This window comes from Rhinopithecus roxellana, chromosome 15 (assembly GCF_007565055.1).
Source record: "Rhinopithecus roxellana isolate Shanxi Qingling chromosome 15, ASM756505v1, whole genome shotgun sequence".
NCBI classification, from domain to species: domain Eukaryota; kingdom Metazoa; phylum Chordata; class Mammalia; order Primates; family Cercopithecidae; genus Rhinopithecus; species Rhinopithecus roxellana.
This window is the reverse complement of record NC_044563.1, coordinates 41,679,217-41,705,944: the sequence shown is the minus strand read 5'-3', so window position 1 is coordinate 41,705,944 and position 26,728 is coordinate 41,679,217. Positions and strand designations below refer to the sequence as shown.

General features: G+C 37.4%; 1 non-coding gene across 1 annotated transcript; it reads left to right on the top strand.

Moving 5' to 3' along the window:
* Positions 1-17,890: 17,890 nt before the first annotated feature.
* On the top strand, positions 17,891-17,961 carry LOC115893755. Its single transcript, XR_004053810.1, has one exon. It is a non-coding gene; the product is annotated as a small nucleolar RNA SNORD56 (small nucleolar RNA).
* The last annotated feature ends 8,767 nt before the right edge of the window (positions 17,962-26,728 follow it).

Below are 26,728 nucleotides of genomic sequence, written 5' to 3'. Positions count from 1 at the left end.
GGTCCTGGGGGCAAAGGCAGTAGATAACTTCTCTGTCATGTCCTCCACAAGGGCCCGGTTCAGCCTCACAGGCCGAGAAGTCTTTTTGGTTCCCAAGTACTAGAGATGCTGCTATAAGGGACCCCCGAATTTCCTGCCTGCACCAGAGGCTGCCCAGCCTTTTCTTCCTGTTTTATATTTTCCCAGGAAGAACCTTGCCTGTACAATTACAAGGTTCTACGACTCTAAATTCCAACCTAGCCTTCCACATCATTTTGAAGGTGTACTATTATTTGTCAAAGTGGGATGATAGAAGATATGTGTGGACGTAAAATTAAATTGCTGACAAGGAAAAAAACTAAAATAAAAGAAAGAGAGAAAAAATATATGTATGTACAGTGGTCAGCTAGAAATATGCCTTTTAAATATTTGGCATGTGGTATGTGGGCCTCAATGTGTACTATTGCACTAGCTTCACAAACATTAAAGGATGTCTTTTAAAAGAAAAACCTCTTGCTCAAAGGTTAACAGTCAAAATAACCTGAGCAGCACAGGTACCAGTCATTAAGTGAAACCTTCCATCTTCCCAGAATAGTACCTCTTCCCAAGCCAGCTTCTTTGAAAATCACTTTTCTCTCTTTTACTATTTAGTTTATAAATTGCATAGTAACAATACAGAAACCACAATAGTAGAAAAAAAAATAAAGAATATTTTTAAATGAAAACTCACATCCTAACTCTACCAAAACATGAAAATTAAACCTGAATGCCTCCCCTTCCTGATATATTTTTCACCTAAATATTCAGTTCTTGGATTGCATTTTTTTTGGATTGAGAGGAAATTACTGCCTGGTCTCAAAATCCTCCATAATATATGTGTGTGTGTACGTGTGTGTTTGTGTGTGTGTGTGTGGTGAATGTATTTCTTTTTGTTCAGAGCAAAATTTTTTCAATATGTATATATATTTAGGCAGATTATGCTAGTAATTTTCTACAAATGTGCTTTTTAAAAAATAATCTTTAATTCAAAAAAATAATTATTCTTACCCAGTGGCCCACAATTGTTAAAAACACTACTAATGGAGCTGGGTATGGTGACACACACCTGTCATCCCAGCTACTTGGGAGACTGAGGCAAGGGTATTGCTTGAATCTGGGAATGTGAAACCATCCTGAGCACCATAGTGAGACCCCCATCTCAAAAATCGATCAATAATTAAAAAATAAAGTAAAACACAACTAATAGCTTTTTAAAAAATATTTCTTTTTTTTTTTTTTTTTTTTTGAGACGGAGTCTCGCTCTGTCGCCCGAGCTGGAGTGCAGTGGCCGGATCTCAGCTCACTGCAAGCTCCGCCTCCCGGTTTTACGCCATTCTCCTGCCTCAGCCTCCGGAGTAGCTGGGACTACAGGTGCCCGCCACCTCGCCCGGCTAGTTTTTTGTATTTTTTAGTAGAGACGGGGTTTCACCGTGTTAGCCAGGATGGTCTCGATCTCCTGACCTCGTGATCCGCCCGTCTCGGCCTCCCAAAGTGCTGGGATTACAGGCTTGAGCCACCGCGCCCGGCCTAAAAACTATTTCTTAATCAATTTTCCTAGCACCTTCCTTTCCTCAATGAAGTATAGAAATATGTGGTCAGGCACTGTGGCTCACACCTGTAATCCCGATAATTTGGGAAGCCAAGGCATGAGGATCAGTTGAGTCCAAGAGTTCAAGACCAGCCAGGGCAACATAATGAGATTCGATCTCTAAAAATAATTTTTTTCTTTAATTACCAGGGCATGATGGTGCATGCCTATAGCCCAGCTACTTGGAAGGCTGAGGTAGGAGAACTACTTGGGCCCAGGAGGTCAAGGCTGCAGTGAGCCATGGATACACCACTGTACTCCATACCTGGGACACAGAGTGAGACACAGTATCCAAAAAAAAAAAAAAAAAAAGTGTTTGTTTTAGAAAAAAACATTTGGTGAGGTTTGGGCTTAAAAATGTATTATTCTAAAATGTTCGTAAACATTCCCTAGTAATGATAAGATTAAAGTGATAAAGACAAACTTTGTTCCCGTGCAGTTCCGTCTCTCACCTTTCCGTAATGTCTGTCCCATCCAGCTTCCAAAGGAAATTATTTACAAAATAATGTCTGCATCCTGGGTCTATATTTCTGTTGCCTATGAGGAAAGCATTTAAGAACTGAGCCATCTTCAAGTCTTATACTTTGTGTATGGCTGTCATGTTTATGCAGGTTAAGTAAGTTTGTATGTCCTTTCTCTTATTAATCTGTGTATGGTCAGTTCATCTTCAGAGGGTGAAAGGGGAAGATTTTCACTTCACTCCTACTGTGACAGTCAACTACCTGTTTACTGATTCAATTTTTTAGTATATATCAATACTTTTACATACATTTACTTTTAAACAAAATTTTGCATCATTACACTTAAAATTCTACTTACCTTTTAAAAAGAAAATTAAAAATAAATTTAAAAATTATAAAATTTTAAATAAAAATAAAATAAATGACTTTTATAAAAATTAATCTGTGAAAAACACTATCAAGAGAATAAAAAGACAAGTCACAGACTGGAGGTAAATATTTACAAAAGCTATATCTGCTGAAGATATATTTGTTATCCAAAATGTATAAAGAACTCTCGGGACTCAATAATAAGAAAATAAATAGTCCAACACAAATGTAGAGATCTGAACAGACATTTCACCATAGAAGACAGATGGATGATAAATAAGCACATTGAAAGATGTTCAACATCATTCATCATTAGGGAAAGGCAAATTAAAACCACAATGAGATACTGCTACCTGCCTATTAGAATAGCTAAAATTTAAAAGACTGGCCATAGTAAACATTGGTGAGAACTCAGAGGAAGTGGAATGCTTATACGCTGCTGCTGGAAATATTAAGCAGTATAGCCACTGTGTCAGTTTCTTTAAAAGTTAAACATATCACACCACCTCGTCATTCAAATTCTGCTTATTTACCCAAGACAAATGAAAGCGTATGTCCAAACGGTTGGACAAACATTCATAGCAACTTTATTTGAAATAGCAAAAACAACTGGAAGCAAGCCAAATGTCCATCAAGATGTGAATAGATACACTAACTGTAGAATATCCATACAATAAAACTATTTTTTAACAATTATGGGGCAAAAAACAAAAAAACAAAGAATCTAACCTCTTGGTAAATACATTCACTATTAGGGTTTTTATAACAGAGAAGTCATTCTTTATTAATACTCTTGACTATGAAAATATTTCGATATCAATAATCTGCAAAATACAAATAAGCAAACAAAGGATACACAATTTTTTTTTTTTTTTTTTTTTTTTTTTTTTTTTTTTTTTTTTTTTTGAGACTGAGTCTTGCTCTGTCATGCACGCTGGAGTGCAGTGGCATGATCTTGGCTGGCTGCAAGCTTCCGCCTCCCAGGTTCAGGCCATTCTCCTGCCTCAGACTCCCAGGTAGCTGGGACTACAGGCGCCGACCTCCACGCCCGGCTAATTTTTTGTATTTTTAGTAGAGACGGGGTTTCACCATGTTAGCCAGGATGGCCGGATGGTCTCGATCTCCTGACCTCGTGATCTGCCCGCTTCGGCCTCTCAAAGTGCTGGGATTACAGGCGTGAGCCACCGCGCCCAGCCCCAGGACACACAGCTTTAAAAGCGCTCCTTGGTCTTACCCCAGTGCCAACCACCTAAAACCTCTCATTTTCCCCGAGTCATTTCTTCTGCCTCCAGGATGGAGGCACAGACTCTTGGCCTTGGGTCACGCACTGAGGACCATGCTGGGCTGCCATGGTCAGCGACGGACTCAGGTTCTCACCAGGAGCCCCAAGATAGGCTCCTGAAAAAAAAATGGTACCCATCAGGTTGCGCTTCCTGATTCTTGTCTCTGCTGGAAGGAGGAAATCAAGCCAAGAACATTGTCAGGAGAGAGATGAAAATGGGGCTCAGGTTTCTGTCTCTCGTGATGTCAGACAAGCCTTTGCGCTCCTTCTCCTTAGCCCTCATGGAATTGTTTGGTGTGCACACATCGAGATTCTGAGCTGGGTCCCCACTCTCTCTGCCCTTCTCTGGGACCAGATCCTGAACTCTCCAATCTAATGTTTCCCCCAATTTGCCCTTGCATTTATTTATCTGGATTACTGTCTGCCTGTCCCAAAGAATAAAAGCTTTATCACAGCAGGGACCTTGTTTAAAAAATAATAATAACAGGCCGGGCGCGGTGGCTCAAGCCTGTAATCCCAGCACTTTGGGAGGCCGAGGCGGGTGGATCACGAGGTCAGGAGATCGAGACCCTCCTGGCTAACACGGTGAAACCCCGTCTCTACTAAAAATACAAAAAACTAGCCGGCGCGGTGGCGGGCGCCTGTAGTCCCAGCTGCTCGGAGGCTGAGGCGGGAGAATGGCAGGAACCCGGGAGGCGGAGCTTGCAGTGAGCCGAGATCGCGCCACTGCACTCCAGCCTGGGCGACACAGCGAGACTCCGTCTCAAAATAATAATAATAATAATAACAGTTATATTTTTAGGATCCATGACACTGTCCAGCATATTGGTGGTATCTGATAAAAAATGTTTGTTGAATGAATGAACAAATATATTATTCACAATGTCACATTATCCTGAACTGACTAGAAAATTAAATATCTGATGTCAGTATTGGCGACATTATGAAGTAAATATAATTCTGATACAGTGCTGGTGAAAATCTAATAAGAGATGCTCATTTTAAAAAAATTTTCTTGTAGATTTGAAAATGTTTAATCTCCATGAACTAGTTGTATATCTGCAAGTTGTGTGTCTTTGGGTTAGGCAGAATAATTGCCCCCCCACCAAAGACAGCTACATCCCAGTCTTCAGATACGGTGAATATGCTAACTTACATGCCAAAAGAGACTTTGCAGATGTGATTACCATTAAGGGCATTGAAATGGGGAAATTATCTTGAATTATCTTGGTGAGTCCAATTTAGTCCCATAATTCCCTGAGAGTAGAGAATATTTTCTGGATGCAGGGATTCAGACAGATGGCAGTATGAGAAAGATGTGGCCTGCGATTACTGACTTTTATAGGGGGCCACAATCCAAGGAAAGCCAGTGACCTTTAGAAGCTGGGAATGACCCAAAGTTTACAACCAGAAAGAAAACCGAGGATCTCAATCCTACAACCACGAGGAACTGAATTCTGCCAACAACCCAGATTCTCTCTTAGAGCCTTCAGAAAGAAATGCAGCCTGCCAACATCTTGATGTTAGTTCAGTGAAAGCCATACCAGACTTCCAACCAAAACAACTCCAAGATAATAAGTTTGTGTGTGTTTTTTAAAACAGACTCAAATCTTTAAAAAAGTGTTCTTTTAAGCCAATCGGTTTGCAGTAAATTGTTATAGCAGGAATAGAAAACTGATACAAACCTAGAGAAAGTCTTATACATGTGCCCTATAAACACACAGCAGAATTTTTTTTTTTTTGAGATTATACATATATATGTGTGTATATATATAACTTACCATCTGTACATTTTTAGAGGACAGTTTAGTGGTGATAAATACATTTAAATTTGCTTTCGTCTTCCCACTCCCCTTGCTGGCCTCTAGCAACTACCAATTTGCTTTCTATCTTCATGAGATCCACTTTTTTACCACCCACATATGAGTGACAACATGCGATATTTGCCTTTCTGTGCCTGGCTCATTCCACATAACATAATGGCCTATGTTTATTACATTAAGTGAAATGGCCAGCGCCACCTATGTTGCTACAAATGACAGAATTTCATTCTTCTTTGTATCTGAGTAGTATTCCATTATGTATATACATGACTTTTAAAATATATTCATTTGTTGATGAGCACCTATATTGATTCCGTATTTTGGCTATTATGAATAGTGCTGCAATAAACATGGGCATGTAGAGATGTCTTTGATACATTGATTTCCTTTATTTTGGACATATATCCAGTAGTGAAATAGCTGGACCACATGGTAGTTCTATTTTTACTTTTTTGAAGAACTTCCATATTGTTCTCCATAGTGGCTTTATTAACATAGATTCCCACCAACGGTGTACTAGTGTTCCCCGTTCTCCACATCCTTGCCAGCATCTGTTATTGCCTGTCTTTTTGATACAAGCCATTTCAACCAAGGTGAGATGATACTGCACTGTGGTTTTGATTTGCATTTCTTTGATGATTAGTGATATTGAACATTTTTTCATCTTCCTATTGGCCATTTGTAGGTCTTCTTTTGAGAAATATCTGTTCAGATCTTTTGCCCATTTTTAAAAATTATATTTATTTATATATATATATTTTTTAACTATTTTTTTTTAGAAGCAAGATCTTGCTCTGTCACCCAAGCTAAAGGGCAGTGGCATAATCATAGCTCACTGTAACCTTAAACTCCTGGGATTAAGAAATCCTCCTACCCCAGCCTCTTCAGTAGCCCATTTTTCAATCAGATTTTTGTTTGTTTATTATTGAGTTGTTTGAGCTCCTTATATATTCTAGTTGTTAATCCTTCATCAGACAGATAGTTTGAAAATATTTTTTCCCATTCTGTGGTTGGCTTTTAACTTTGTTGATAGTTTCCTTTGCTTGAGGCCTTTTAGCTTGATATAATCCCATTGTCTATTTTTGCTTTTGTTGCCTGTGCTTCTGAGGTCTTACACAAAAAAATCTTTGCCCAGACCAATGTCCTGGAGCATTTCTCTTATGCTTTCTTTTAGTAACTTCATAGTTTCAGGTCTTAGATTCAAGTCTTTAATCCATTTTTATTTGATTTGATTTTTGTGTATGGTAAGAGGGGTTTAATTTTATCCATCTGCATATAGTTATTCAGTTTTCCCAGGATCATTTATTGAAAAGACTGTTCTTGACCAGTGTATGTTCTTGATGCCTTCGTCAGATATAAGTTGTAAATGTGTAGATTTATGTCTGTGATCTCTATTGTGTTCCATTGTCCTATGTGTCTGTTTTTATGCCAGTAGAAATGCATTTGCAATAATTAGTACAGAAAAGCTGAAACAATGAAATGACAAAAGTGAATTATACTGATATAATTCATGCTCACTAAATGCAATAGCATACAGCTAGGAAAAACAATGTAGTGCACACAGTAATTAAAATAAAACACAACTCAATACACACAGTGCTCACAGTGGCCATCATTAGAGTGTTGAAGAAGGGGATGTAGTCAGCTAAAGTTGCACAGGTGACTTCAAAAGTAATCATAAGTACTTATGATTACTTTTGGCTTAATTTCTTAAACCAAGACTGGAGACACAGGTGTTCATTATGTGCTTATTTTATATATATATATAAAATTTATAAGTATATTGTTTCTATTCAGTATTTAATAAAGCAAATCAATAGAAAAGGTTAAAAAGCAATGCACACATATTTCAAATATTTTTTGCTCCAAATTATATAAACAAATTATATAAAAACAAATAGTTATTGCCCTGGGCCTGGCAAGGTGGCTCACACCTCTAATCCTAGAACTTTAGGAGGCTGAGGCAGGAGGATAGCTTCAGCCCGAGAGGTCAAGGCTGAAGGGACCGTAATCGCACTGCTGCACTCCAGCCTAGGTGACAGAGCAAGACACTGTCTCAAGATAAAAATATAAAAATATAAATAAGTTAATAAACAAATAAATGTACGTTTATATATTAACTGATTTTATTAACTCTCTATATATCTATATATATAGTTGTTGTCTTGATCTATAATCAATCTTACAGTGCTTAAGGCATTGATACTGAGAACAGTTCTCCTAGGTATATGCTGTGTTTCTGGGGTGACATGATCCTCTCATCTGGCCTCTGTGAGCTTAATTCTATCTTACATTTACCCCACTCTTCAACAACAACTTGGGGAGGTTTTCCTAAATGTTCCTAGGTGAACTCAAACCTATGGCCCTCAACACTTTTCTAGGTAAAGCAAGCTCCTGACATTATTTGTGGATATCCTCTCATTAGAAGAAGGGGAAAGAGACCATCTCAAAATAATTCATTTAATATAGCTTTTCAGCATTAATTTTATTTTGATAAAGAGATACAAAGTAAACAACATTTCTTAAAAACTATAAACTTTCAAGCATTCTCACACTAAATCTAGCCCTGCTCACATGCCAGGGAAATATAAAGGTGATCTGTTTCTCAACCTGACCAGGATGCTACAGTAATTAAAAATAAATTCAATCCCTGGATCCCTCCCAAAGGGTGATTTCATATGGATCAAAGTGTATCTAGTCATCACATTCTGGAAAATTATTTGTATGGAAATAGACAAATTATCCAAAATATAATTGAAATAACAGCCTCTGGAAAGGGCCAAATATGACTCTTAATGATAAAACAGCTAAATCTAGGTCTGATGCTTATTCTGTGTGGACAACAATAGCAGAGCTATTGGCTGATTTGTGGGAAGCAAACACTGTTTTTGCAGAATTGTACATGATTTCAGTAGAAGGGCAAGGACATTTCAGTTGGGAACAGATTGCTTCATGGTAATGTGATCACTGTGTACCCAACAATGGCTCTTTCCTCCTAGCGTCAATGCAGATGTTATTGTCTCCTTAACTACTTTCATTTCTGTTTCTAACCATATAAAAAGTGTATTCTTTATATATCTGAAGTATATTCATACTAGTGGTGTAACATCTCCAGCCGTTTAAGTGTAAAAAGAGAAAACGTATGATGTGTTTACTCACTGTTTTATACTCTGCAATGCATGAAGAGAAGATCCTTTTATTCATTGTCTATACTTTTATTTTTAAACTTTCTGAAACATTTTATCTTATATCCAGCATAGAATTGAGTTTTGCTTGTGATTTAATCTGACAATTTTTTTCCTCTAATAAGAGAGTCAAGCCCACTTACTTTTATTGATAAATTGTATTTGGTTATATTTTGATTACAGCATGTTATCCTATGATCTATATACATATATCTGTCTTTTGCTGTCTTGATTGTTTTTATTGCTTTTGTTTTGATGTCGTGATATTCAGAAGAGTTAAATTTTTATTCTGATGGCTGCCTTATGTAATTTCATAAAATCATCTCTTTCTTTAGACAGTAGCTAATGTCTCTAAACTATGAATAATGGTATTAACTGTATTCCCTTTCTTGTCCTCCCTATGCGATCTTTCATCAGACAATTTGATATAATAATATTAACTTCGTTTCCCGTGGTGCCATTAAGTATGCCTACATTTCTATAAACAATATCCTTTGACTCCCAGGCATTACAGATGAGCAATCAGTAAAATCATTTGGCAGAATATCTTCATTTTCCTTTCCTTCCATTTTTCTTAGTTGTATCATTTCTATATTGCCAGAGCACCTACAGTTGAATTTCTTTCTGTCAGCTTTCTCCAGTATTTGTTTTTGTCTTTTATTTGAAGTTAAATATATTCCCTGCTCACTACAACACTGGGGGAAGGAAGGTTTTTGTTGTAGTTGCTGTGCTTGTACAGTTGCTTATTTAAAAACATTGGCGAAAACAAACAAAACCTGTATGTAGATGGAATGGAGAAAAGACAGCAAATGAGAGATAATGATGATGAGTGGGCTTATTCTAGACTGGGAGGGGTGCTACACTGAGTAGTGTCTCCAAGGCTGCAGGAAAGGATGGTTGATTGTGAGCAATTGGAGTTTCCACTGGAGGAGAGAAGTCCTGCCCTCAACAACCTGTGCAGAATCAGGAACTGGTAATGGTTCAGATCAACTTACAGACCCGGAGGTAGAAATTTAAGAAAACTCATTTAGCACCTAGTTTCCTAGAAAATACCAGCTACTATTTGCTGAGCATCTGTCAGTCTGTCTGTAGCATGGCAGATCTGAGTACAGGGGAGAATGGATTAGTAACAATGGGTCAGAAGATAATACAATATTCAACCAAAATTCCTTCTTTACATACACAGCACCTGGTATTTCCAGAACTAGAAGGTAAAGAATTATTTGTGCTTGAACTTGCAGAAAACTGCCTTTTCCCTTCTTCTCTTGCATCTTAACCTGGAGCTTCTCTTTTCTTGAGCCTTAGTGAACTTCCCAATTCAATTTATAATTGACTTCTGCAGTTTCTCCTTAGGACAGGGCTTTGTTTTGGGGATGGTTAATTTATAGGGTTCATAGGATACAGACCACTCACAGCACCTGCTTTTTGTCATCCTTACTCTCAGCTATGAGTTGAGGCCCAGGAAGCCTTCTGCCAGCCTCAGCTGCTGTTCTCAGATTAATCTGCTGAGTTCTTGTTGCCTAGTAGGAATCTCTGAATTTAGGAACATAGATGTTAGCATTTGTATTTCTAGGTTTTCCAGTTCCCAGGGCCATTAAAGATTATTTTCCTTTCCTTTCCTTCTTCCAGAAAAAGTTGGTGATGCCCCTGGGTCCCTGTGGTTTAACCTCACAAAAGGTTCATGATGACACCCTGTTACATTGTTTTGTCATAGTTAATACCTTGTTATCCCAGTTGCTCAGTCAGTTTTTGTGAGAGATTCAGGGATATTAATAAAACTGTGCTGCTGCTACTAACATCTTGCATAAAAGCCGTATTAATTAAAATGTTTATTTTGCATGTGATTTGAACTTATAATTTTTATTCAAAGTTTTTCAACAAAAATACGGAAAAGACCCCCCTTGTATTTGTAGCTTCACGCATTGCAACACTTTTTAGTGGAAAAATATATATATATGAGAACAACAGAAGTGATTTTAAAAGAATAAACCTACAATCCAGTAATTATAAAATGAAATACTATGCAGCTGTTAAGAATGAGGGAATCAATAAGAACTGTGTGGGGTAACTGTAAACTTCTAAAGTATATGCTCACATAACCATATTATCGTTAAAAAAAAATACAAGCATACTTACACACACCTTCAAGCAAAATGGGTACATGCATTTAAAAATATTTAAATTAAGTAAATGGTCCAATAATTTAACTTTGTACAATTCCATGTTCTCTGATTATTTTATATGCTAGAAACAGGCATTACTGTTTCATGTATTTCATTTGAAATAATTGTAGAGTCACATGAGGTTTAAGTTATAATACAGAGAGGTCACATATCCCTATTTTCTAATTGGCTATCTTATTTATTACTATTGAGTTTTGAGAATTCTTTACATATGCTAGATGTAAGTTCTTTGTCAGATAATGGTTTGCAAAGTATTTCTCCCAGTGTGTAATTCATTTTTTCAACCTCTTTACAGGGTCTAAGTTAAAAAAAAAAAAAAAAAGATGTTTATTTATTTTAATGAAGTCCAGTTTTATCACTTTTTCCTTTTGTGGATTTGATATCAAGCCTAAAAATTCTTTACCTAGCCTGAGGTCTCAAGAGTTTTCTTCTATTTTTAAAAGTTTAATGAATGAATGAATTTATTTATTTATTATTTTTGAGACGAGGTTTCTCTCAAGCTGTAGTGCAGTGGTGCCATCATTGCTCACTACAGCCACGAACTACTGAGCCTTCCATCTCAGCCACTTGAGTAGTAACTGGGATTACAGGCAAAAGCTACCATACACAACTTAAAGTTTTATAATGTTACATTTTACATTTAAGACTGTGATTTATGTGAGCTAAGTTTTATATAAAGTATAAATTTACGTCAATCTTAGTTTTTGTACCTATGAATGTCCAATTGCTCTAGTACCATTTGTTGAAAAAGATACCCTTCCTTTAAACTGTTTTTGCATCCTTGTTTAAAAAAAAAATCAGTTGAATATAGTGTGGTCTATCACCTTTTAATAAGATAAAAACATTAACACTCACCAGATAACAAAGTCTGGAAATTTTTTTAAAGCCAAACTTCTGAAAATAGAATTAAAACACCTTCATATGTCAAATTAGTCAATTTGCATAGGACTAATTCATTTAAATATATTTAAATACAAAATAATTCAAGCCACTAATGTGATAATCCAAGACTATAAATTTAAAGACTAATTATTAAGTCAAATTGCTGTATTCTATGTGTTAGAGTGAGTTCAGAAAGATCCATTGTATTACTGAATACGCACAAGTTTTAATTTCAGAGGATGAAACTGATATAGTACTGCCACCTTGTGGATACTCTCCTATTACAAGCGATTATAAAAAGCAATGAGGGTATGTTACATGTTCTAACAGATAACATTGTCTTTGTCGTTTTTATTATTATTATTACTACATTTTAAGTTCTGGGATACATGTACAGAACAAAGAGGTTTGTTACATAGGTATACACATGCCATTGTGCTTTGCTGCACCCATTAACCCGTCACCTACATTAGGTATTTTTCCTAATACTATCACTGCCCCAGCCCCCCACCCCCTGACAGGCCCCGATGTATGATGGTCCCCTCCCTGTGTTCATGTGTTCTCATTGTTCAACTCAAAAAAAATTTTAAAAAAAAGGAAGCATTTTCTGCTTTCCAATTTCTTAAATACGATGCAACTTTATGTTTAATTTAAATTAATGTATTTTAATTTTTGAGACAAGGTCTAGCTCTGTTGCCCAGGCTGGAGTGGAGTGGCATGAATATGGTTCAGTGAAACCTCCACCTGCCTGGCTCAGGTGATCCTCCTTCCTCAGCCTCCGGAGTAGCTAGGACCACAGGCATGCGCCATCATTGCCAGCTAATTTCTTTTTTATTTTTTGTAGACATGAGGTCTCACTTTGTTGTCCACACTGGTCTCAAACTCCTGGGCTCAAAGGATCCTCCTGCCATAGACTCCCAAAGTGCTGGGATTTATAGGTGTGAGCCATGGGCACCAGGCCTATGCAACTTTAGAGAAGTCTTTTTTTCTTTCATAAAAGTTGTAGATATTTTCTTTCATAAAAACAGTTGTAGATAGTTTCCTTATGGAATTTATTTGTGGCAATATATTTTAATAGATGGTTTAATTTGTTAAATAATTTGTCTCAGATAATAATAATTGATTAATATTAAAACTACAAACCAAGTAGGGTCTTCTTTTTCCATGAAAAATGAAAGTTGATTCTGATATTTACATAAACATTTTAAATATTCAAAGTATATAAATGTGAAGTCCTATCAAGTGTAATTAGACAAGAGAAAGAAATAAAGGGCATTCAAATTGGAAAGGAAGACATCAAATTGTTCGTCTTTGCAGATGACACCATCTTATATATAGGAAAACCTGAAGACTCTACCAGAAAACTTTTAGAACAAACAAATTCAGTGAAGTTGCAAGACACAAAACTAATACACAAAAGATGGTAGCATTTCTATATATGAACAACAAACTAGCTGAAAAAGAAATCAAGAAGCCAAACCCATTTACAATAGTTACCAAAAAAAAAAAAAAAAAAAAAAAAGCCTAGACATAAATGTAACCAAAAAGGTAAAATGAAAACTACAAAACACTGATGAAAGAAATTGAAGAGGATACAAACAAATGAAAAGACATGCATGCTTATGGATCAGAAATACTAATGTTGTTAAAGTAACAGTACTACTCAAAAGCAACCTACAGGTTCAATGCAATCTCTGTCAAAATACCAATGAACATTCTTCACAAAATAAAAAAAAAAAAATTCAAAGAGATTGTATGGAATCAAAAAAGACCCTGAATAGCCAAAGCAATCCTAAGCAAAAAGAACTAGGCTGGACATATCATGCTACCAGACCTCAGAATATACTATAAAGTTGTAGTAACCAAAACATCATGGTATTGGCATAAAAACAGGCACATAAACCTATGAAATAGAATAAAGAACCCAGAAAACCCACATATCTCAGCCAACTGATTTTTTAATTATACTTTAAGTTCTAGGGTACATGTGCACAACAAAGATACCAGATGCCAAGAACACTCACTGAGGAAAGGATAGTCTCTTCAATAAATAGTGCTGGGAAAACTGGATATCCATATGCAGAAGAATGAAACTAGACCCCTGCCTCTCACCCTATACAAAAATCAACTCGAAGTGTCTCAAATACCCAAATATAACACCCAAAATGGTAAAGCTGCTAGAAGAAAACATAGGGGAGATTCCTCAGGACATTGGTCTGGGAAAAGATTTTATGAATAAGACATCAAAAGCACAGGCAACAAAAGAAAAAATAAATCGGATCACATTGAGCTAAAAAGCTTCTGCACAGTAAAGGAAATAATAAAGTAAGTGAAAAGACAACGTACAGAAGGGGAGAAAATATAAACTACTCATCTGGCAGGAAACTAATATCAAGAATATGCAAGGAATTCAAACAAATCAACAGCAAAGAAACCCAACAAACTAATTAAATATAAGCAAATGCTCTGAACAGACATTTCTCAAAAGAAGACATACAAATCACCAACAAATATATGAAAAAATGTTCAACACCACTAATCAGCAGGAAAACGCTAATCAAAGCCACAATGAGGCATCATCTCACCCCAGTTAGGATGGCCATTATAGAAGATATAAAAATAACAAATACTGGCAAAGATGTGAAGAAAAGGGACTTTCTTCTTCTTTTTTTTTTTTTTTTTTTTTTTTTTTTGAGTCTCACTCTCTGTCCACGGTGGAGTGCAGTGGAGGTGTAATCTGGCTCCCTCTGCCTTTAGGTTTCAAATAGTTCCCCTGCCTCTGCCTCCTGAGTAGCTGGGGAAAAAGTAACTAATATACACTGTTGGTAGGAATGTAAATTAGTGCAGCCACTATGGAGAACAGTATTGAAACCCCTCAAGCAATCCCATTACTGGGAATTTATCCAAAGGAAAGAAAAGCATTATATTGGAGTGACATCTGCATCCCCATGCTTTTTGCAACACTATTCATAATAGCCGAGATATGGAATCAACCTAGGTTTCCAACAACAGATGAATGGATTTTAAACATGTGGTATATATACACCAAGGAATAATATTTAGCCATAAATAAATAAATAAAATCCTGTCATTCTCAGCAACATAGATTGAACTGAAGGATATTATGTTAAGCAAAATAAGCCAGAAATATACATGATCTGATCACCATCTACATATATTGAAACATCCCCATATAGCCATGAATATGCATAATTTTTTTTCAATGACCTGCTCTCATTCTTCTTCTTTTTTTTTTTTTTTTTTAGTTATACTTTAAGTTCTAGGGTACATGTGTACAACATGCAGGTTTGTTACATATATATACATGTGCCATGTTGGTGTGCTGCACCCATTAACTCGTCATTTACATTATGTTATCTCCTCCCCTCTACCCCACCCCACAATAGGACCCAGTGTGTGATGCTCCCCTTCCTGTGTCCAAGTGATCTCATTGTTCAATTCCCACCTATGAGTGAGAACATGTGGTGTTTGGTTTTCTGTTCTTGCGAGAGTTTGCTGAGAATGATGGTTTCCAGCTGCATCCATGTCCCTACAAAGGACATGAACTCATCCTTTTTTATAGCTGCATAGTATTCCATGGTGTATATGTGCCACATTTTCTTAATCCAGTCTGTCACTGATGGACATTTGGGTTGATTCCAAGTCTTTACTATTGTGAATAGTGCCACAATAAACATACGTGTGCATGTGTCTTCAGAGCAGCATGACTTATAATCCTTTGGGTATATACCCGGTAATGGGATGGCTGGGTCAAATGGTATTTCTAGTTCTAGATCCTTGAGGAATCGCCACACTGTTTTCCACAATCGTTGAACTAGTTTACAATCCCACCAACAGTGTAAAAGTGTTCCTATTTCTCCACATCCTCCCCAGCACCTGTTGTTTCCTGATTTTTTAATGATTGCCATTATAACTGGTGTGAGATGGTATCTCATTGTGGTTTTGATTTGCATCTCTCTGATGGCCAGTGATGATGAGCATTTTTTCATGTGTCTGTTGGCTGTATGAATGTCTTCTTTTGAGAAGTGTCTGTTCATATCCTTTGCCCACTTTTTGATGGTTTCTTTTTCTTGTAAATTTGATTGAGTTCTTTATAGGTTCTGGATATGTGCCCTTTGTTAGATGAGTAGATTGCAAAAATTTTCTCCCATTCTGTAGGTTGCCTGTTCACTCTGATGGTAGTTTCTTTTGCTGAATATGCATAATTTTATTTGTCAACTTAAAAAGAAAAAACATAATCTTAAAGAATGCATTTGAAGAACTTGTACTCAAGAAACCAACTTATTTTAGAACTTGAGTCTCCTTGGAATTTGTGTTTTCTAGAACAATACTTCTCCAAATTAAAGCAAATTTAGGCTGGGCATGGTGGCTCATGCCTGTAATCTCAGCACTTTGGGAGGCCGAGGCGGGCGGATCACCTGAGGTCAGGAATTCAAGACCAGCTGACCCAACATGGTGAAACCCTGTCTACTAAAAATACAAAAATTAGCTGGACGTGACGGCATGCACCTATAATCCCAGCTACTTTGGAGGCCGAGGCAGGATAATTGCTTGAACCGGAGAGGTGGAAGTTGCAGTGAGCCAAGATTGCACCACTGTGGGGAAAAGAGAGGTCAGCCTGTTACTGTGTTATTATAGAAAGAAGTTAAGTTTAAGAGACTCCATTTGGCTCTGTATTTGAGATGCTGTTAATCTGTGACCCTACCCCCAATCTTGTCCTTACAAGAGACATCGCTGTGGTAATTAAGGTTTAAAGGATTTGGGGCTGTAAGGAATGTGCTTTGTTAAACAAATGCCTAAAGGCTGCTTGTGGTTAAAGGCCATCACCATTCTCTTAAATCTCAGTAAAAGAAAAACATCTGTCTCCTGCCCGTCCCTGGGAAATGGAACATCTCCGTGTATCTGTATGTCTTACTGCTGATTTACTCCCTTATCTTTTGAGCAATAAATACTGAGGGAACTCAGAGACCGGTGCCGGTGTGGGTCCTCTGTAAGCTGAGCACTGGCCCCCTGGGCCCCGCTTTTCTTTCTCTATACTTTGTCTCTGTGTCTTATTTCTTTTCTCAAGTCTCTCATTCCAGCTAATGAGAAGCACCCACAGGTGTGGAGGGGCAGGCCATCCCTTCACACCACTGTACTCCAGCCTGGGCAACACAGCAAGACTCTGTCTCAAAAAAAAAAAGTGAATTTAGGTCACTTTGGTATTGTGTCAAAATGTAGACTCTTTTAAAGTAAATCTAAAGAATTTAGATGTAGTTGAAGCTTGCAATCTGTTCTTAATTTTTTAAATAAAAATAAAATATTCAGATTTAGAGTAAATCTAAAGTGAGGCCTGAAGCTGCTCCCAGGTGATACTGAGGCTACTCATTTTTGCCCCGATTTTGAGTCACAAGGTTCTAAATTAGTGGTTTGAAGTCCTACATGTGTAATCACTTGGGGAGCTCAATTAACACCCAGCAACAGACTAATTATTAATAAATCAGAATCTTCAGGATTAGGCTTCAATCTTTTTTTTTTTTTTTTTTTTTTTTGAGACGGAGTCTCCCACTGTCTACCAGACTGGAGTGCAGTGGTGAGATCTAGGCTCACTGCAAGCTCCGCCTCCCGGGTTCACGCCATTCTCCTGCCTCAGCCTCCCCATTAGCTGGGACTACAGGCGCCCGCCACCACGCCCGGCTAATTTTTTGTATTCTTAGTAGAGACAGGGTTCCACCGCGTTAGCTAGATGGTCTCGATCTCCTGACCTCATGATCCGCCCACCTCAGCCTCCCAAAGTGCTGGGATTACAGGCGTGAGCCACCGCGCGGGTCAATCATTGGCATTTTTAAAGGCCCCAGGTGATTCTAATGCGAGGTCTTTACAAACTTCTTGTAAGTTAAAAACTATAAAGTGTAAAATTGTCTTTGCCTCCCTTTTGGAAACCACAAATGAATGTCGAAGTTGGAACAGAGGTAGTAAGCAAACAAAAATGAACTTCACAATACCCATCTAAAGGTCATTGATAGGCATTTGTGTACAACTTGACCTACCTGACTTTTAAGGTCAGTTTGCTCAGATTATTATTAAGAATAAAGTTTGCTACAATGATGGCAATATTTTTCGTCGACAACAGTTCACCCAGTGAGTGCTGATACCGTGGGTCTGAGTGAAGCTGAGGGTGGAGGAAATACAAGGCCAGGGAGTGGGATAGTTTGGCCCTTCAAGGACTGTCAAGGACTGGGTGGGGCGGGGCAAAAAGAATAAAGAAAAAAGTCCACCTTCTGAGTACAGCAAAGCAAAGTGTTCTCAGCCAATCCAAGTGGCACCTGTAAATACATATCTAGAGAAAACAGGATTAAAGAAGTGGCTCTTTTGTGTAGGAAGGTAAGAAGTTTCCAGATATTCGTACTGAGTAGGAATCAAGATTTCTGCGTAGAGGTGCTGGAAGAAAATCAGCGTCTTGTCCAGGAAAAATAAAGAAAAGATCTCCGAATTTTTCTGCTTGAATTCTTTGAACTCAAAGTTGTAATTTAGTCTTTAAACATAATAGTGAGTCATAATATTGCCTATGTATAAGAGGAAGAAAATGTTTTACTTATCTTTCCAAAGGGGAAAACGTGGCTCATATAGAAGCCTCGACTTCCAACTAACGTGTCATGTTGCTTAGCCTCAAATCCATTCCACTAAAATATAAGTGTGTGCTGTAAGTAGAAAGCGGAAGGATGGTTACCAGAGGCTGGGGTGGGCGAAGGGGAGGAAGGGAGTGGGCGCTGTTGATCAAAGGGTACAAAGTTTCAGATACAGGAGGATCTATTTTTTGAGATCTATTGCACAGCAGAGTGACTGTAGGCAATAATAATGTACTACATACTTCAAAATAATAGTAAATTTCAAGTTTCACCATAAAAAATGATGGATTATTCTCACTCATAGGTGGGAATTGAACAATGAGAACACTTGGATACAGGATGGGGAAGATTACACAGCGGGGCCTGTCGTGGGGTGGGGGAGGGGGAGGGATAACATTACGAGACATACCCAATGTAAATGAGGAGTTAATGGATGCAGCACACCAACATGGCACATGTATACATATGTAACAAACCTGCACGTTGTGCACATGTACCCTAGAACTTAAAGTATAATAATAATAAAAAAAAAAAGATGGGTTAAGTGAGGTGATGGATATGTTCATTAGCTTGCTTTAATCATGCCACATTATATATGTATATATATATATACACACAGACACACACACATCAGATTGTACCTTATAAAGGTATATAATTATGGTTTGTCAATCAAAAATATTTATATAAATTTTAAAAATATCTGTATGCTAATAGAGATATTACAATCAGTGCCCATAGAGGAAGAAGGAGGATGTTGGATGAGTCTATTTTCTTTTGATCCAAGTGACTCTGCATGAAGCTTTAAAAAGTCAATTACCTCTTTTCCAATTTTCTAAATAGCTTTGTTGAGGTATAGGTGACATACAATAAACTCCACATATTTAAAACTGCACAATTTGAGACGTTTTGACATACATAAATATACATGTGTAAGACCACCACCGTAATCAAGACAATAAACATCAATCACCTAAAAACTTCCTTGTGCCACTTTTTGTTTTGTTTAAGATGGGGTCTTGTCATGTTGCCCAGGCTGTTCCTGGGTGCAAGTAATCGTCCTGCCTCAGCCTCCCACAATGCTGGGGATTACAGGCATGAGCTACTGCGCTCAGCCTCCTTATGCCACTTCGTAATCTCACCCTCCTGACCTTCCCTGCTGCTCCTCTCCAAGCAACCACTGATCTGCTTTCTGTCACTATAGATAAGTTTGCACTGTCTAGAATTTTATATAAATGGGTCATAGAGTATACACTTGTTGTTTTTGCCTGGCTTCTTTCACTCAATATTTGTTATGAGATTTGTCCTTGTTATGTGCATACATTTTTATTGCAAAATAGTGTTTGATTGAGTGACTATATCAGTTTGTTTAACCTTTTATAGTAATTGTTAATGGAAATCTTTGTTGTTTCCAGTTTAAGGGTATAATTGCTTGTTTGTTTGTTTGTTTGTTTTGAGATGAAGCCTCACTCTGTCGCCCAGGCTGGAGTGCAATGGCATGATCTCGGCTCACTGCAACTTCTGCCTCCTAGGTTCAAGAGATTGTCCTGCCTCAGCCTCCCGAGTAGCTGGGATTACAGGTGTGCACCACCCCGCTGGGCTAATTTTTGTATTTTTAATGGAGACAGGGTTTCATCATGTTGGCCAGGCTGATCTCAAACTCCTGGCCTCAGGTGATCCACCCTCCTCAGCCTCTCAAAGTGCTAGCTGGCATGAGCCACCGAGCCCGGCCTGAGGGTATAATTTTTTAAAAGTTTCTGTGAACACTGATATATAAGCCTTTATATGGACATATGCTTTTGTTTCTCTTGGGTAATACCTAGGAATGAAATGGCTGGACCATCTGCCTGTTTTCTGACAGCATCCAATTAGAGTAAACCCCTTCTTTCTTAGACATTCACTCATCTCCCAACCAAAGGGTAAGTCCCATAATAGGTTCCTTTTAACATCCTATTCATCCTATTACTGAGACACCCATCGGTTTCTCTGGGTATGTATTCTCCTTGTAGCAGGCCAGGCACGGTGACTCATACCAGTAGTTCCAGCACTTTAGGAGACCGAGGTGGGCGGATCACTTAAGGTCAGGAGCTGGAGACCAGCCTGGCCAACATGATGAAACCCCGTCTCTACTAAAAATACAAAAATTAACCCAGTGTCATGGTAGGCACCTGTAATCCCAGCTACTAGGGAGGCTGAGGCAAGAGAATTGCTTGAACCTGGGAGGAGGAGGTTGCAGTGAGCCGAGGTCCTGCCATTGCACTCCAGGCTGGGTGACAAAGTGAGACTCCATTTAAAAAAAAAGAAATAAAACAGAAAAAACAAAGTTGTAGCAAATCTAATTAATTACGAGTGTGTTTCTAGAGGTCTTTGCCTGTAATTATTGTCTAGAGTTTTTTTCTATTTTACTTAAATCATCTGGTATATTGGCATAAAGTTCTTCAAAGTATTTTCTTACTACTATTTTAGTATCTGTAAAATGTACAACCATATCACCTTTTTCATTCCTGATATTGATAATTTGTGTCTTCTCTTTATTTCCTTATCAGTTTTACTAATGGTTCATCAAGTTTATTGATCTTCTCAAAGACCAGTAGGTTTTGGGTTTATTGATCTCAATTGTTTTTGTTTTCTGTATCACTGAATTATGCTAAGATTATTACTTCTGTGATTCTGCATACTTTAGCTTGAATTTCTATTCTTTTTCTAGTTCTTATGCTAAAATGTGAAGTTATTGATTTTAGATCCTTTTTTTCTTTTCTAATATTTGGCTTTTAGTGCTAAAAATTTCCCTCTCAAGTACTGCTTTACTTGCATTCCATACATTTTTGTATGTTGTGTTTTCACTTTAAAACACTTCCTAATTTCTCTTTAGATATCCTCTCTGAGTCATAGGCTATTTAAAATACGTTATTTAGTTTCCAAATAATTGGGAATTTTTCAAATATCTTTCTATTACTGATTTCTAATTTAATTCCATTGTGCTCAGAAAATGTATTTTGTGTAATTTGAACCATTTCAAACTCAGTTACTTCTGTGCCCCAGAATATGAACTATCCTGTTAAATGCTTTCTGTAATGTTGAAAAAAAATGCATGATCTGCTGTCGTTGGTTGACAGTATTGCGCCATCTTATATGTTTCTATTGATTTTATATCTACTTTTTCTATCAACTGTTGACAGAGAAGTTTAAAAATCCACTATAATTAGGAACGTGTTCAAGTCTTCTTGCAGTTCTATCAGTGTCTGCTTTATGTATATTGAAAGTTTGTTAGTAGGTGCATAAATGTTTAGGATTGTTATGTCCACTTAATGAGTTGATCACTTTATGATTCCAAAATGACCTAATTTTATCACTGCTAATATTCTTTGCTCTTAAATATACTTCCTCTAATGTATTAATAATTACTCTTGCTTTTTTCACTGGTGTTTTCAAGTTACATCTTTTTTTCTATTCTTTTCCTTTTAACCAATTTGTCTTTACAGTTAAAGTTCATTTCTTATATGGCATATATAACTGTGTCATTTGTATCTTGTTCTTCTTAACCTGGCTTTTTATTGGAATGTTTACATCATGTACCTTTAATGTGATTATTGGTATGGTAAAGTTTAATTCTATCTTCTTGCTATTTGTTTTCTTTTTTCTTTCTTTTTGTGTGTTTTTTAAATGTGGTTTTTTGTTTGTTTGTTTTGTTTTGTTTTTTTGTCCTGACCATGGCGAGCACAGCTATTTGTTTTCTATTTGTTACAAGTATTATTTTCCTCTTGTTCTTCTTTTGGATTGAATATTTTATGATTAAATTTTATCTACTTTTTTGCTTGTTAGCTGTATGCTTTGTTATTTTAGTGACTGCTTTAGGATATATATCTTTAAATTATCACTTTACCTATGAGTAATATTATACCACTTCATGTATAGTATAAGCATTTTATAATAATATACATCCATTTCTTATCTACATGTATATTGCGATAATGTACATCTATTTCTTGTCTACATTCAGTACAATAATATACATTCATTTCTTAAATCATATGGGTAAGATATTTGCTGACTTAATACATACAGCACAAAAGACTAGAGAAATTCGGCCGGGCGCGGTGGCTCAAGCCTGTAATCCCAGCACTTCGGGAGGCCGAGACGGGCGGATCACGAGGTCAGGAGATCGAGACCATCCTGGCTAATACGGTGAAACCCTGTCTCTACTTAAAAATACAAAAAACTAGCCTGGCGACGAGGCGGGCCCCTGTAGTGCCAGCTACTCCGGAGGCTGAGGCAGGAGAACGGCGTAAATCCGGGAGGCGGAGCTTGCAGTGAGCTGAGATCCGGCCACTGCACCCCAGCCTGGGTGGCAGAGCAAGAATCCGTCTCAAAAAAAAAAAAAAAAAAAAAAAGACTAGAGAAATTCAAAGAATGATAATTGAGGGTAGCTGCCTCTAACAGCAAAGGGTATCCCAAAGAAGGATATAAATAGACTAAAGTCTCTGAATTATCATTCATTAACATTCTAAAACTTTGCGACTGACATCCTCCTTTTCCCTCACACAAATTCTTATTTCTTGCAAGTGAAGGGCTGAGGTTGTTATAAACAAATGCCAAATTTGTTTCTGTCACTTGACAAACTGCAAGGGTGGTTGAATCCAGGTTTTGGAGTCTCTTAACTGAAAGTCTGAGCACTGATTTTAAAAGAGCGAGATACCAAACACTGGAATGTGAACATACAGAGGTACTTGCAGGATTTAGAGTCCAGCTTTCCAGTCTGTGTGGCCCCTCCTTTCCCTGAGGAAAACGAGCCTCCTAGACTCATTCAAAGGAATTTTCCTACTTCTAAAGAAAACATCCATAGTCTTCATAACTCACTGTCTCTCCAAATAGTAACCAGGTTAAAATGGAAGCAAACCCAAGAAGACTTTTTCCATAGCATATCCTTATAAACAATGCTTACACATTGAAAGAATTACAGATTTTAGCAATTTATATTGGCAACTATCTTGCAAATGCATGGATTATAGATTCTGGTGATACATGACAAAAATGAAACTTTTGGATTAGGGTGAATTTACCAATGTAATGTGTTTACCAGACATTGTATGTTCAAGGTGCTAGCTCAGGTATCTGGAAGTAGTCTTAGTTAATTGATCATCATTGGTCTTTGTATGTACTTCTTGATTCACAAAAATCTAACCTTATAGAACAGTGGAATGCTTTTTGGTGACTCATACACAGTAACATTTTCTAATTTAAAACAAAAACAGAATCTCACTCTGTCATCCAGGCTGGAGTGCAATGGCACAATCTCAGCTCACTGCAACCTCCACCTCCTGGGTTTAAGCGATTCTCCTGCCTCAGCCTCCTGTGTAGCTGGGATTAGAGGTGCCCACCACCACACCCAGCTAATTTTTGTATTTTTAATAGAGATGGGGTTTTGCCATCTTTGCCAGGCTGGTCTTTAACTCCTGACCTCATGATCCACCCACCTCGGTCTCCCATAGTGCTGAGATTACAGGCATGAGCCACCACGCTCAGCCTACAGTAATGTTTTCTAGACAACATTTTGTGAGTTTGAAGGGCTGTCCTGAAGGACACTTTATGAACTGAGCAGCAACTAATACACATGTAGTGCCATTTCTCCCACAACCAGAATATATATCTCAGGAAACCAAGCATGGAAAAAAGGTAGTACTTCTCATGATTACATTTGATGATCCACTTGTAGTCCCCACAATTCTGGACTCTGATGATTTAGAGGTTCCAGCCCCTACAGAGCAGATGTTTCTATCAGGGAAAATAAAAGTTACATAGATATGGCGTTTAAAGCTCCAATCTGGGTCTCTTAAGCCTCTCATGCCACTGAACAGAAAACAACACTATATGCAGAAAATGAGTTTACTGTTGGCTGGGGTGGAAAATTCTCATGGTAAGAAAGAACTGAGATTCTTGTCATGAGGAGATAAAGAAGAGTTACCATTAAACTGAGATAATAATCTAAATCACCTCCTCAAACCTACATTCAATGCAAAAGGTTCACTGAGGTTACTAAACAAGAGGGTACAACAAGGGCTCAGGTCCCTTTGAAATGAAGGTAAATAATTCTGAATAGCTGAGATACTTGCTGAAAGCAAAGGGAATATGGGAGAAAAGTGGTAGAAGGAAGTTATAAGTGACTTTATAATGAAATGCTGAAACAAAAACTATAATCTCATCTGTCTCATTTCTTACTGTAACATGTATATATTCTTACAGTTTATCTTAAATTTCTTTTGTCCCTCCCTATTATATATATAAATTTTTTAATTTTATTATTATTTTTTTAATGGAGATGGCATCTCACCATGTTGCCTAGGCTGGACTCAAACTCCTTGGCTCAAGCCTCAGCCCCCAAAGTAGCTGGGACTATAGGTATGAGCCACCATCTTGGCTAAATTTTTAGTTTTAAGAGACAGGGTCTCACTTTGTTGCCCAGGCTGGAGTGCAGTCACATGATCATGGCTCACTGCAGTCTCCAACTCCTGGACTCATGCAATCCTCCTGCCTCAGCCTCTTAAGTAGCTGGAATTACAGGCACGAGTCACTGAACCCAGCCTCCTATTGCATATAGGTGTAAACAGGATGTGAAAGTAGTAGTTAGCTTTTCAGTTTTGTCCATAGGATGTGACAACTGAGATGGAATCATGACAGAAGAAGAAGAATGAGCATCAACTAGAAAGCTAGATTTGCAGCTGGATGCAATAACCATAAGACTTTGGGTCGATTTGTCCCATTGTGTAAAAGCAACTATAAAAGTAATAGTTATCTTCATTTCTGAAGAAAGGTTTGATTCAACAGCTCTAGAATTGTCCTGAGACTTCACTTCTAACAAGTTGCCAGGTAATATTGATGCTGTTGTGTGGGGACCTCACTTTGCGAACCAGTGCTCTAAATAATACTCTAATGCATTTTTTTTCTTGTCTGTTTAGAGAAATGATGAGTGTAGCCCTGTTTCCTAAATGTGAAAATTACAAAATACCACTAGGAATGTGTTTTTTGTAAGTTTATTGGAAGATCAATGAGTACAGATATTGGGTGGGCAAAAAAAAAGAGACTATAATTGTTTGCTGGTGTATTTTTGACTGTACAGCATTTGAACACCCTTTCTATGTTTGTGGAATGTTCTGCTGTGTGATTCTTCATGGTCTCAGAGAATCTATACAGTCTAGACATCTGTTTTCCCTGCCCCTGGTGCTAGAGGACAGGCGCATGATCCTCACTGTTTCTATGGTGATGGTGATCACAGGGATCGTCTCTAAAACAAGGAGTGCCATCCAGTGTCCCGCTGCCACAGTCACACCAGCCTCACCAGATTGTTCCTCTGTCATCATTTTTGCCATAGTTATGGTTGACTGGACCACTTTAAAAAAAAAAAAAAAAATTCGCTAATCTTGCCAGAGATTCTATGAGCTACTATTTCTTTTCTGTTCAAGTTAGAGTAATGTATATTACTTGCAAAATAGAAGCCAACAGAAACCAAAGCGCAGGCCAAAAATGATATAGATTACACACAATACAGTTTACAATGGAGTCATTTTAATGATAGGCAAAACACCCTTTCACTTAGGTGAAATGTCACTTCCCAATGCTTACAGATCAAGTATCCAAAGATTTTTTTAAAGAGGAGGGTAAAAAAGAATCACCTTCCTCTAAATTCTTTACTCATAGACGAGTCTTAAATTTGGTTTCACCAAAACTAATCAAATGGGATAAAAGTATAAAATGCAGGAAAGCTGACTGTCTAATAGGTTAGAGTCTTTCTCTCATTGTATTTTACTGAGTGGGAGGTGGGATCTCCTCAATGAACTGTAAAGACAGACTCTTCTCTAAACAATATATAAAGTGCAATGTTTTGATGTTGTAACACCAGTTTTGTAGTATACCTGCTCACCATGCCAAAGATGACAACGGGTAGGACAAAAATAATAGTCCTAGAGTCCCTGTATCCTTCACTGTTGACTAAAGTTAAATGCTTTTTAAATCTTTTTGAAGAAAAATTTTTAACAGTGTTTTCATTTGACTATAATTATCCTCTGATTATTATACATTTAAAACTCTGCTTTATATATTTAGCTTGAGGGGATTTTATCCCATTTCTCAATATGGCAGTAAAAAAGAATTCTATGAAATAGTCCAATAAAATGTTTATCCTATATATTTAAGGTGTGCAACATGGTGTTTTGATATATGTATACATAATGAAATGGCCACAACAGTCCAACAAATTAAACTACCTATGACCTGCCATAATTACTTGTGTGAGTGCGTGTGTGTGTGTGTGTGT